This window comes from Silene latifolia, chromosome X (genome assembly GCF_048544455.1).
Source record: "Silene latifolia isolate original U9 population chromosome X, ASM4854445v1, whole genome shotgun sequence".
In the NCBI taxonomy this organism is placed as follows: Eukaryota; Viridiplantae; Streptophyta; class Magnoliopsida; order Caryophyllales; family Caryophyllaceae; genus Silene; species Silene latifolia.
The window spans coordinates 49,853,501-49,868,414 of NC_133537.1; positions in this window are offsets into that span (position 1 = coordinate 49,853,501).

The window sequence follows — 14,914 nt, forward strand, 5'->3', positions numbered from 1 at the left end:
TTGGAAATCAATTAAGCTAAATTATCAACAAATTAGATAATAACCCAACAAATTCACAAATTCAAAAATAATCGACATTCATAGGCCAGGAAATTGAACAATCCTATATATATATATATATATATATATATATATATATATATATATATATATATATATATATATATATATATATATATATATATATATATATATATAGCTTGAAAATCTTAATAAGAAATAGTTAATAAGAAACATATATACCTGATTGATAAACACGATGAGGGAGAGAAGACGGTGACAAGGATGACGGAGATGAAGACAGAGAGAGAGACGATGAGGGAGGAATGGAGGATGATATTTGTGTAGCAGTATTAGCTAGTGTTTGTGTTTTGTAGCGTATAGCAGAATAAAGCGATCTTTACGTGGTGTTTGTTCTTTCTTCATAACTTCAATAATAACGATTATTGCGTCTGCAACCGTTGTTAAAACCTAATAACAACGGGTACTAATATAACCGTTGTAATTACGTTTCACTAATTTTGTGCCAAATTATTAACAACGGTATAATGTATTACAGAGTAAACTGTTGTTATTAGTTTTTCTATTAACAACGGTTGTGCTAGTTTGACCTGTTGTTATAACCAATAACAAGGGTTAACAACACATAACCGATGTTATTAAGTTTGTAAAATTTTGCGCAATCAATTCTACAACGTCTTTTGGTGATTTTCGTGAATAAGCGTTGTTAAAGGGCCGTTGTGGTTGCCTGGATTTGTAGTAGTGAATAATAGGGTGGGTCTTTTTGGCTTATTAGAAACTAAGCTGAAACCTGGGAATTTATTGAAAAAAGATACCTCTATTTGTGATGGTTGCCATTTCCAGCAACTGCAGTTGGCATAAAGGAGGTAGAATTTGGATAATGTGGAAACCTGATTGTTTTGATGTTAATTTTATATCCATTAAGTACAGTTGACGTAATTGAGGCGCACTCAAAATATTGTATTTTAGGATGAAATTTGTGGCGGCAACCTATAAGATTTATTGTTTTTATAATTTCTTCTCTAGCAGAATGCGAGAGAATACCTTTTGATTTACCAGAAGGCGAAGAAGAATTAGTAGCAGGTTATCAAACCAAATATTCAGGTATTAAATTTGGTTTATTTTATGTCGCTTCATATCTAAATCTACTAATCTCCTCATTATTTGTAACAGTTCTTTACTTGGGTGGTTGGGATTTTTCTATTCCAAATATATTCATTCCAGCGTTTTTTGAAATACATAAAACGGAAGGAGTCTTTGTAACGACATTTAATATTTTTATTACATTAATGAAAACGTTTTTGTTCTTGTTCATTCATATCGCAACAAGATGGACTTTACCTAAACTGAGAACAGACCAATTATTAAATCTTGGATGGAAATTTCTTTTACCTATTTCTTTAGGTAATCTATTATTAACAACCACTTCCCAACTTCTTTCATTATAGAAAAACGATAATATTTGATACTCACGAGAATTATTATTTTTCTAAAACAAGAGAAAGAAAAAAAATCTTATTTTTTATTTTGATATTTACTATATGTTCCCTATGGTAACTGGGTTCATCAATTATGATCAACAAACAGTACGAGTATAGGTCAAGGTTTTATGATTACCTTATCTCATGCCAATCGTTTACCGGTAACTATTCAATATCCTTATGAAAAATTGATAACCTTAGAGCGGTTTCGTGGTCGAATGCACTTTGAGTTTGATAAATGTATTGCTTGTGAAATATGTGTTAATGTATGTCCGATAGATTTACCTGTTGTTGATTGGAAATTAGAAAAAGATATTAAAAAAAAACTATTGCTTAATTACAGCATTGATTTCGGAATCTGTATATTTTGTGGAAATTGTGTTGAGTATTGTCCAACAAATTGTTTATCAATGACTGAAGAATATCCCCTCCTTTGCAATCAGTTTCGCTACATCACCCACTTCTCTAGCTAATTGTCCACTCTTTCCAAGTGTGATTTCTATGGTATGTATGGTCTTGCCTAAGGGCATATCGGTCAAAGGTAGGGCATTTCCCATTTTTATAGGAACTTCTGTACTAGAAACAATGGTATCTCCAATTATAGCCCCTCTGGGATGCAAAATATACTGCCTCTGTCCCGATCATTTGTTGTCATTTTTCATTTTTGGGTGTCTCATTCATTTGTTGTCCTTTCTATTTCAAGAATGAATTTGATGAGTAATTTGATCATTCACGGTCAATTTATTCCACTTGTCATTTAGTATCGTTTTTGTGCCAAAATCAAAGGACAACAAATGACCGGGACGGAGGGAGTATCGTTTTTCACCATCCCCACAGTGTATGAGACAAATGTATGCATTTCGATTAGGGTCATATTCTATGGTTACGATTCTACCACATGTGACTTTTTCATTCCATCGAAAATCTATTTTACGGTTGATGTGACCATAATTAGCGCATATTTAGCCCCCGAATTAGCCTTGTTCCCATGCTTTTTAGTGCATATTTGGGTCATTTATTATCTTTAGTTCTTTGTTTTGCATATTCTTTAAGATTCTTACTCCTTTCCTACCAAGGGATCAAAATCTCAAAGAATATGCAAAACAAAGAACTAAAGATAATAAATGACCCAAATATGCACTAAAAAGCATGGGAACAAGGCTAATTCGGGGGCTAAATATGCGCTAATTATGGTCACATCAAATATCCCCAAACCGAACCTTTGCTCGTCCCGAGTAAAGAGGTGACAAAGACTAGGACCAATACTAACCTATCCTAATAATAGCCGATATGAGACAATTAGCGGGTCTCACTCCGCCCCTTCAACTCACAACAAGACAACCATGAGGTAGGATGCCTTCTTGCAAGGCAAGGTGGGTCTTGCCAAAATGGCGACACATCCAAACATTAAGCACACAAAATCACATAATGGATGCATCTACAAAAAGAATAGCCACTTCCTCATCAAGTGGCGGAGGCACTAAAGAGGAACAAATTTAAGAGCATGTAATCCTTCACAAATACTAGTTCAACAAATTACTAAGGCTAAGAGGATGGCACCAAATCACCTCCAAATGGTGTTAAACTAGACTACTTTCGTCCTCAATTTCCAAATGCTTTCGTCAAGAGCGATCGAATGGTGGTGGAATGATGATCCCTATGATGCTAGTAGCATATGACATGACAAGTCTCGAATTCTCTACAAAAGTAAAGGTCATGGATCGTCCCAAGCTCGACCAAGTGGCTTGACAAAAGGCTTTTTGGGAATGAAATGCTCAAATCTTTATTCACAACGGGTGGATATGACTAGTATTCAAAATTGTCCTCATTTCACTTTCACATTTCAAAAATTTAAGATGGGGTTTGTCCCTTCCGGGCTAGTGTCCTTTGCTTTCGCCAATTGCTTATTAGGCAATCGGTTAACCTCTAGACAATAGCTTTTCGGGGTGATAGCCACTCTGTCTCTGGGCGGCCGAATTCACAACCGTATGGGGGCCCAATTCAATGGATCCCGCACCAAAGCACATCAAAGTGGTACGCCTCCATCAAAACAACTTAAATTTCTCAACTTTCAACAATTCATAACATTTGAGGTTCCTTGGCATTAGATTACTTCCACATGACAAAATTTCTTTGAAATGAGCACTTCAAGCTTATTGATAGAAAATATTTTTGGATTGCCTTACCACAAGGTCAATCAAGGTCACCTAGACATGTTAACCAAGTCCACATCGCATCACGGGGTTGGATAGGTGACTCACATGCAAACCCTTGACTAGGCTTTGGGTCATGGGTCAAAAGACACTATGACACTATCTAGGGTGTTTTACAACCATTCTAGTAGGCAAAGTCTTAAGTTGAACAAGTATTTGTAATGGCTTAGTTGCTCTTGTCAAAGTTCCTAAATTGGCATTTTTCAAAACATTTCTAACATGCAACTACATGCCATGATGCAACTAATATAAACATCCTAATGCAAGTGATTCTATCAACTAATATGACATATAAACTAAATGCAGGTCCTAAGTTCACATTGTTATACCGCATCAATCAAAATAAAGCCACATAGTCATTAACATAAAGAGGAAAAAGGAGATTGGAAAGATCATACCATGCGGAATTCATTATCTTCATGTCTCGGATGTGGCGTAGTCAATCAATGTGAACAAAGATAGAACAAACACAATATATACAAGACAATATATACAAGACTATAAAAGGAAGTAAACATGTTTTTGGGTTTTCAATTTTCAAATTTTTATGATTTTTGAAATTTTTCAATTTTTTTGGATTTTTGAATAAGAGTTAAATGTTAGAATTCCCATCCCCACACTAATATGGGCATTGTCCTCAATGGCCAAAATGATGGAAATTATTGCTAATGTCCAAGGATGGGTGTAGTTCATGCACACACTATGCAATGCATGAAACTAATTTGTCATTTTGGATTTTGAAAATGGGAAAGATAAAATGAGAACACCTCAATGGTAACGAGGTGTGAGTCCTCTATGGTGCTAGGACTACTCCAACAATGATCAAAATTAAAATTAAAACAAAGAGAGAAATAGACAAACCATGAGAGGGTAGGAGTCTCCAAGGCTTGCTAATATTCCATCATGCTATCACCATCACTTTCCTCATTAGAAGTGGTCACATTGCCACTTCCCTTGTCATTTGCTTCTTCACTTTCTTCCTCATCTTGCTCATCATCATCTTCACCATCCTTTTCTCCTTCTTCACTTGCTTCTTCATCAATGTTATCATCAACTTCTTCATCATTACCAACAACCTCATTGTCACCCAAAACGACCCTAGATGCACCCGGAAATAGGACTTCTCTATCCGCCCAACTAGGCAAAGGATAAGATGGATCAAGTAGTCCTTGCCTAGCTAAGTGTAGGAGGGGTGGATATTGAGCCAAGTAAGCATTTTTCCGATCTTCAAAGGCTTGCTTGTGCATTGCTTGCATGAGAAGAGTCACATAATCATTCCTAGCTTCAACTCCTTCCGGCTTGAACTCTTCATACTCAAAGGGGTAAGGTGGTATGACAATGGAAGAGGAGGGAGTTTCAAGATCACCCTTTTGTTGTTGAATAATATACTCGGCCTCTTTAGAAAGGGGAAGTAGATAATTGGTCCGGTGGACGCTTAGACGACAAATCTTTGAAGGCAAGGTGAACGATCTAGCTTCACTAGTGAGCCATCCATACTTAGTGTCAAGGGGGTTATGGGCAACCCACTTGTATTTGTGTATCATAGTATGCAAATAAACAAGATGACCACCTTCCTTTGCTTTGTACTTGTTATCCTTATTGAAGTTAGGATCAAAGTGCTTAGCTAGGATAGTGACTAGGCCGCCATTGACAATAACGGTAGTGCCCTTCTTCCCACAATCAATGTTGAGCCATCTATCTACCAAGAGCCTCAAAGAATTGTAAGGCTTGGTGTGTACTCTTCCAATGTTCAAAGCCGATTCAAGGAGAATAAAATCAAGTTTGGTGAAATGGTTGGTATCTTTCCTTGCAATTATGGTGTTTCCCATGACCTTGTGCCATACTCTTATGCCCGGATGGTGGACCAAAAGAGCACGACTCGCATGAAAGTCCTCAAATTTCCTCCCGGAAATTGCCTCCCAAAGAGGTTCGGGGTCATACTTTCCATAATTCTTAAAATAACGCGGTTCATCACTAAGACCCAAAATTTCACTCAATTCCCTAAAGGAAATACGTCTACTAACATTAGCTAGACGAAACTCGAGATTCTCCCTATTCTCAACTTTGGTGACTTTCAAAGAACTCAAAAATTCCAAGGTAAGGGAGGGGTATGTCAATTCCTTTGTTTCAAACAATTTCTTCAACCCCATGGCTTTGAAAAAGGCTCTAGTTTGCTCAAGAACACCCAATTTTTCTAAGGTATCTTCACATATAAATTTGGTGGATTGTAATGACTTTCTAGCAAACTTGGCAAAGGTATTTCTATGGGTATCGGAAATAAAAGTTACCTCCGGATAATGCAAAATTTGATCGATTTCCGGAGTAGAAGGTGTTGTTGCTCCCATAGAAGGTTGTTGTTGTTGCACTTCCAAGTTTGGTGTTGCTACCACCATAGCCAATGCTTTCTTTGTTTGAAGAGCCTTTTGCCTTTGTGAGAGTGCCTTAGCCTTTGGTGCCTTTGTTGCTTTTGTTGCACCCTTAGTCCTTGTCATTGATGAACTAACCAAGAAAAGAATGAAAAATCTTCAATTTGTAGTGTACCCAAATCGATTTAATGGTGAAAGGCTTTGCCTTTATGAAATCAAAAATCGACTCAAAGGTTGAAGATTTTGTGCTTGGTTTTGATTTTTATTGAAGAAGGAGTGATTGTTTTGTTGTTAGAAGGATGATTTGATTTGTTTTTGGTGAATGTTGTTGAGGGATTTTGTTTTTGTGATGGAGAGGGTGAGGGTTTTGGTGTTGTGGGTAGTGTTTATGAATGAATGAATGAAGGAAGGAAGGTGGGGGGGGATTTTATAAAGACCGAAATTTTTGAACTGCAGGGTCAATCCGTGCGGATTCTGCCCAATTCGTGCGGATTCTGCTCTTTCTGGGCTGTATAAAACTCGCCTAAAGACGGGCGGATTCAGAAGAAGACGCTCGGATTTTTTTGATGCGGGACGGGCGGATTTGCCTGAAGACGGACGGATTTCAGTCCAGGAAATTTTTCTTGTTTTCCTTAGGTGCAAAGACGGACGTCTTTCTTCTAAGACGGGCGGATTCTTCAAGACGGGCGGATTGCTGCTCAGGACGCCCGGATTCAGTCACTGTCAAGAAATTTTCAAAATTCAGCTCAGTTTAGGACGGGCGTCTTTTCTGCAGTACGCTCGGATTACTGAAGACGGGCGGATTCTCCTGAATCCGCTCGGATTCTTCCCCTTGTACCCGGATTCAGTTCCATCCGTGCACAATGCATTTCCCTTACCATTCTTCTATTCTTTCTTCAAGTCTTGTGTTCGTCATTGTGGGGGCACTACTAGGCATGGATAGCCTAGGCAATTGTCATCCCCACACTAAGCTAAAAGCACTACACATCAATTGAAATTGTTAGTCCCTCCCTCACTTCTCTCAAACATGACAATTATCTTGATCAAAGTAAATAAGAATCCAAAGATGACAAAAATGCAATACAAGAATTGAAATGTAAGTTAGGGAGTTAGAAATATTTACAAGTGGTGGTTTAGGGAGGACTCCACCAAACTCTCATTCATGATGAGATGTCAAGGGGGCATGTTCAAGGTGTTGTTGATGTTGCTCAACAGCTTGAAAAAGTAATCGAACGCTTGTTCATTATCATGGTAGAGGTCTTCAATAGACCTTGGCCCTTGTTGTCGGTCTTGATCGATGGCATTACCAATGTAGGGATTAAAAATCCCTTCAAATTCGTTGTCCCAAAGACCACAAACTTCATTAAGTTGATCATTGAAAATCTCTTGCTTAGATGGAGACAACTCTCCCAATTTCTTCTCTAGGCCAATGAGGCCATTCTCTTCTTCCTTGATTGATTTTGATGAGCTTTGCAAGCTCTCCTTGTCACAATTCACTTGCTCTTTGAATGGAGCATCTTCAATTTTCTTCTTCCATTGGAGTTCCGATTTCTTCCTCTCATCCTTTCGGCTATAATGATCAATCATGAAACATGGTTCATGCAAACGAGGAGCTCTCATAGTCTTGTCAAGATTAAAAGTTATGCTTTCGTCTCCCACTTCTAGAGTGAGCTCACCATGTTTCACATCAATCACCGCACCCGCGGTGTGTAGGAAAGGTCTTCCTAGAATGATTGGAATGTTGGAATCTTCCTCCATATCAACAATGACAAAGTCCACCGGGATGAAAAACTTCCCAATTCGCACGGGGACATCTGCACAATCCGTGCGGCTTTGCTCTAATCCGCTCGGATTCCACCTCCACAATCCGCCCGGATTCTTTCGAATCCGCTCGGACCCCATCACCAGAATCCGCCCGTCCCGACCTTATTCCGCCCGGATTCCAGCACAGCATGATTTCCTCTTCTCCAAGCTACGAAGAAAGAAGCCCTTCCTTCGAAAAATACCGGCTCCTCCTTGCTCAATCTAAAAAGTGTAATTACTAGTTTAGCCCTTAGTTAACCCTAATGCATCCTCCCTAATTTCCACTATAAATACCCCATTAGTCTAATTAGAGGAGCATGTTCTTCTTATCAATAATTAGAGTAGTTAATATCAATCAAATCTCTCTTTAGTTTTGTAATCAACAATTAATCAAGTTCTAATACAAGTTTTATTTCCTTAATTTCTCTTTTGTTCATCCTTTATTTTTGGTAATTGAAGATTATTTGGGTTATTATTGGGAGATTGACAACCTCTCAATCAAGCATTCAAGTACTTCTTTTATCTTTGCTTTATTATTGGAATCATTAGTAGGTATAATCTCTTAATCCCTTTTTAGTTATTGTTAATTACTTTCATTTATTCATCATGTTTCATATTGTTGGTATGATTGACAACCTTGCTAGCATGATCAACATGATAATGAGTGAGTAGTCTCTTAGCTAGGGTTAAATGGGTGATTAGGGGAAACCAACATGGGGAATGATTCATGCTTAAATTAATATGCTTTCATGTTTTATTTGCTTGCTTGTTTTGATCTCAACTCTTACACATGTTATGTTTAATGAAATGCTAAGCCTATGAATCCTTGCATTTACCACCATAACCTATCTTTTCTATGAGACTTGTAAGACATAACCCAACTCGAGTCTCATTAGACCATGCATGTTGTTGAGTAGGGAAGATTAAGTCGACTTGTAGGTGTTGTACAATCTAATCGATTCGGCTCCGGGACCTAAACTTTCATAGGATTGTAAGATATAACCCAACTCAATCCATCACAACAATAATTGCTTGCTTATAATTTGAGAACATGTTTATATGATCATATCCCATGATTCCCCTATGATCCCATGACACCCTAGTGCTTTTAATCAATTGTTTACACCCCTTTAATTCATCTTGCTTGTTTATTTTCATTGCTATTTTAGTTTAGTGACCTTCTACATCAACCCAATTTGTGACACCCCTTAGACACCACTAGTTGCAATAGAAATCTCTTTTCAACTCCCGTCCCTTGGGATCCGACCTTTACTTGCCTCTTTACTAATTGTAGAGTTGTTTGTGAAGTTATAAATTGTGTTTTGATTCGACCGTGACCCAACGACCACATCTTTAATTGTGAACACGAAACGGACCCTATCAACGGTATAGACGCTTATGACCCCCCCCCCCCCCCCCCCCCCCCCCCGCGTTGCGGTACTGATTCCTCTAGCATTACGACCTTTACTACAACGACGTTGTCCATAGATCAAATTATTTCGTGAATTGGATTTCACTTGATTGTCTACGGTTCCATTGCGTGTGCTCGGGGTATAAGTTTTGTATAAATGTATCGCCATGTTAATAAGTATTTTTATTGAAGTTATTTTCTTTCTAAGAGGTGGAATAGAATAACCCAATTGAAGCGTAATGATCATACGTGTGTAATGCATTGTATGTTCCATAATAGGTCCCATTCTTCTACCCTTTCGGAGGAGTCGATGACTATTTATAACTATTACCTTGACACCAAAGAAGAGTTCGACCCAATACTTTATTTCCGTCTTAGTTGATTCGAATTCGACATTGTAAGTATATTGCTTTTTCCTCAATAACCGGAAAAGCCATGGGTGTGAGTTGTGTGCATTATGTGAGATTAAGGATGAGAAAGGGAACATTAATTAGGTTCACGAGGGTTGGGAATTGAAGAGCTTTGGCCGGCCATTGAGAGGATTTTGAGATCGTTTTGGCTCGATACCATATAAGAGAAGAAGAATAACTATAGAAAGCTTAATTTCATTAGCAAAGAATTACAACGTATTTATAGTTTACAAGGAGCCTATAATATGGAAATACAATAATACAAATAATCCGTCTCATTGTAGACAGACGCTATCCGTCTAAAGCTGTTGACAGATAGTGTCCCTCTCATAAAATGCAAAGTGGGAGGGCAAGTGGGGGTATTCATTTCCCATCCACTTGCACTATCGACTCTCATTTTGCGAGAGGGACCCTATCCGTCTACAGCTTTACACGGATAGTTTCCATCTAAAGTGAAAATTTGTTTAATATATAGTAACCCATCATCCACCCGAATTCCTTCTCAGAAAAGCCGCTTCTTTATATATATAGTACTTTCATATAACGGATAAAAGTAAAAAAAAAAAAAAGAAAAAAAAAATCAAACTCCATCATCCACCCAAATTTCTTCAATTCACATTAATTTATTCAATCTTCAAAAGCCTTTTATAAAGAGTAAATTATCAATTAATCAACTTTTTTAAAATTACTCCCACGTCAATTTTTTTTTTTTAAAATTACACCCAAATTAATAGCTTAGGCTATATTTTGCCCCCAGTACCAGATTCAGACCAAATTTCCGTCAAATTTCAAATTTTTTTGTTTATTATGACGATTTTACCCTTCTTTCCTTTACAAAGCATATATATGTGTTCATCCTTCTCCCTCATTCATTCCCTTCTTTATCCTTCTTTCTCATTCATTCCCCAATTTAATTTTCTTCATTGTGTTCCTCATCCTCAAGGTAACACAATTATTTTTGCTACTTATTATACCACCATTGATTAGCTCATCCTCCTAAACAATTTGCAGCTTAAGCTACCTTCATCCTATCAGGGCAGTTTATTTTTTTTTGAAACAGCTTTTCAACTCCCTTAACCACTCCAATAGCTGAGTCGGTTCACCCGTCCCGTCATACTTCTCGGCCAGTGTCGGGCAATCACCACACCCATACTTAGCGACCTCACCCCTTCCATTTTAGTAACTCGTGTGGCTCAACTGATGCCATAGTATTCATTATACGATCATGTTTATCAATTCTAATATCCTATGAAACCATCAATCATCAACGAGCATAAACATAACTCCCTCCCATTCATTAAAATTATACCATTTGTAAAATATATGTAAGGGGGAATATTTTTATTTTACATTAAGACAAAATTTGGGTGAATTTTTAGGGGCAGTATTTGGGGGAATTTTTATGGGAGAAATTAGGTTAAACAGTGAAATTGTGCAAGTAAATAGGGCAAGTAAATGAAGAGTCAAAGTAAAACTGAGACTTATACACGCAGGGGCAAACTGGTCATTTTTCACCTGAAAATAGCTTTGGGTGGAAAATATAGCCTGAGCTATTAATTTGGGTGTAATTTAAAAAAATTAAAATTAAAATTAACGTGGGAGTAATTTTAAAAAAGTGGATTAAGCGGGGGTGCAATCGATAGTTACTCTTGTATAAAAATTCTAATGACATAAATGAAACTATTAGAAGTGTGTAATCTCAGGAATGATATATTATTGATTATCTTGACTGTATAATTATAATGCTATGCTATTTATATGATTAGGGGACAACTATAAACATGGAATAAATATTCAACAAATAAACTATAATAGGCAAAGAGATATATTTGCCTTGTGTGTGTGATTGATCAGTGGAGTGCCGTTGGAAGCATATCAAGTGGACTGATATTTTGGAAATCAGTCCGTTGGAAGAGGATCAAGAGTGTGGGCTTGGTGTGCTTAGTTGGGCTTCGTAATACCCCTCCTCAAGCTGGTGCGTGCAGGGTCGAAACGCCCTGCTTGGAGAGAAGGTCATCAAAGGGTATCCGACCAAGTGCCTTGGTAAAGATGTCAGCTAATTGACTTTTAGTGTGAACGTAGCTTGGTCGAATGGTCCCATTTGTAATCTCGTCCCGGATAAAGTGACAATCAACCTCAATATGTTTAGTTCGTTCATGAAAGACCGGGTTGCGGTCAATATGGAGTGCGGATTGACTCTCGCATTAGAGCTCAATCGGCTTATCATGTTTGATCTCGAGAAAGTGTAGTAGGCCTTTGAGCCACTTTAATTCGCAAACCGTGTAGACAATAGCTTTGTACTCGGATTCGACGGACGATTTGGAAACCGTGTTTTGGTTCTTGGTTTTCCATGAAATTGGTGAGCCACCTAGGAAAACGATGTAAGCGGAGAGCGAACGGCGTGTTGTAGGGCAGCTGGCGTAGTCCGCGTCACAATACGCGTGTAAGCATAGGGCATCCGTTGTCTTGAAGAGTAAGCCTTGACCTGGGCTATTTTTAAGATATCGAACAACTTGTAAAGCGGCTTGCCAATGGTCAAGCCGTGGAGCATTCATAAATTGAGCAAGAGTATGAATGGAGTAAATTAGTTCGGGTCGAGTAATTGTGAGGTAGACAAGTCGACCGACTAAGCGACGGTATGGCTGGGGGTCCGTTATGACGGGTGAGGTGGATACTCCAAGACGGTGATTGGGTTCCATCGGAATGGTCGTGGGCTTGGAGCTTAGAAGCCCGGTTTCGTTCAAAATGTTAAGAGTGTATTTCGTTTGTAAAATAAAGAGGTCGGTGGTGTTTCGGGCTATTTCGAGCCTCAGAAAGTATTTTAGTGGGCCAAGGTCTTTCATGTGAAAACAATGGCTTAAATATGTTTTATAATGTTCAATTTTGGATGCGGTGTTTCCACAAATGACTAGGTCGTCGACATATACTAAAACATGAATCTCGGTTGTGTCTTAAGTAAATGAAAAAAGAGAATGGTCGTAGGGGCATTGTTGGAAGCCATAGGATTTAAGAGCGGAAGCGAGTTTGGCATACCAATAGCGCGGGGCCTAACGAAGACCATATAGAGATTTTCTTAACCTGCAAACCTTACCATTTGTCGTGGAGGAGAACCTAGGTGGAGGTTTCATGTATACTTCTTCATGAAGGTCGCCATGGAGAAAGGCGTTGTGGACATCCATTTGATGGATGTCCCAACGTTTGGCAGCTGCGATTGCAAGGAGGGAGCGAACTGTCACCATTTTAACAGTCGGAGCAAAGGTCTCATTATAATCAACTCCTTCGACTTGACGATTTCCCATGACCACCAATCGAGCCTTGTAGCGCTCAATTGTACCATCTGCGTGGTATTTAATCTTATATACCCATTTGGACTCGATAGCCTTTTTGTTAGGTGGCAGGTCTTCGAGGGTCCAAGTGGCATTTCTTTCGAGGGCGTCAATTTCGCTCTTCACTGCATCCCACCACTGTTGTGCCTGCATTGCTTCATTAAACGTACTAGGCTTGTGGGTTTTAGTCACGTCCGACAGAAAACATTTATAGTTAGGAGAAAATTTATCGTAAGCAATAAAGTGGGAAATTGGGTATTGTGTACCTGAAGATGATGTCGAGGTGGTGAGAACTTGTGTCGAGGGGCGTTTCGTTGTTTTAACGAAATCCTTATGACGGGAATTCGGAATTTTTATACGCTGCCCTTTACCCATGGGTGGTGGGCTAGGTGGGCTTGGGTTAGGGGAATCTGAGGGGAGAGGGGGTTCGGTTGGCTCATTGGGTGTGCCGGCGGGTGTGGTGTTTATGGTGGAGGTCGTTGGTGTTTCGGTGGATGGAGTGTCGACAGAAGCCGAAGATGAGGGGTTCATGTCGTGGTGAATAGGTATGGAGATCAGAGGGGTGTCTTCGTCAAAGAACGGTGGGGTTGTGTGTGGTATGTTGTGATTGGTTTGTGATTTGTAAGGGAAGTCATGCTCGATAAATTTAACATCTCTGGAGCAAAAGGTGTGCCTGTTTCAAGGTCGTAAACCCGCCACCCCTTCTTTCCAAGAGGATACCCAATAAAAATGCATTTGCTGCTTCGTGAGGCAAATTTGTCTCGTGAACAATTAACTTGTTTCGCGTAGCAGAGCCAAATGTGCGAATATGGCCCATCAGAGGAGGTTTGTTAAAAACGATTTCATACGGAGTTTTCCCGTGATGAATAGTGCTTGGGGTACGATTAATTAGGTAAACGGCGGTAAGAATGTTGTCCCCCAAAAAATTTATTGGTAAATTAGCTTGAAATAAAAGAGCGCGAGCGACATTTAAAATATGACGGTGTTTTCTTTCGACTCGGGCGTTTTGTTGAGGAGTATCGATATTAGAGTGTTGAAAAAGTATGCCATTTTCGAGAAAAAAATTATGAAAGCTAGTAAATTCGTTCCCGTTGTCGCTTCGTAATGTTTTTATTTTCTTATTAAATTGTCGTCGAGCAAAAAAAATTAATAGTCGTTCATGTGTCACTTCTCCGACGAAGTAAATAGACCCATGTGGAGCGTGAAAAATCGTCGACAATAGTTAAAAAATATTGTGACCCACATGATGCGTGTTCGGAGTATGGATCCCATAAATCAACATGAATTAAATCAAAAATAGTGTCAGCATTATTCAAACTTAAAGGAAACGGTTCCCGAGTTTGCTTAGCTCGGAAGCAAATATCACAGTTTTTTCTATGGAAAGAGGATTTAATGTTTTTGAAAAAGGTAAAAAACGAGAAATAGTTGAGGAGGGATGCCCCAACCTCCGATGCCAGAGTTCGTTTGTGTCAGGGACAGCAGTAGTAAACACATGAGCTTTGGGGTCAGGAACTTCCGTCAAATAATATAGCCCCTCGACTTGTTCACCCGCACCAATCATCATCTTCGAAAAACGGTCCTGAATAAAACACGAAAGATGAGAAAATTGGATGGTTAATGATGAGTTAGGTAAAATAGAGGAGGCGGAAATGAGATTGCAATCTAATTTTTCCAAATATAAAACATTGCGTAAAACTAATTTGGCCGATAAATGTACGTCGCCACATTGCGTGGCATGGCTTAGTTCGCCATTCGGAAGTCCAACGGATAATGGACTTATTGATCGAATATTTTTAAAATGAGATAGACAACCCGACATGTGACAGGATGCTCCTGTGTTAATGATCCAAGAGAAAGATAAGGGTTTACCGCTTAGACGAGTC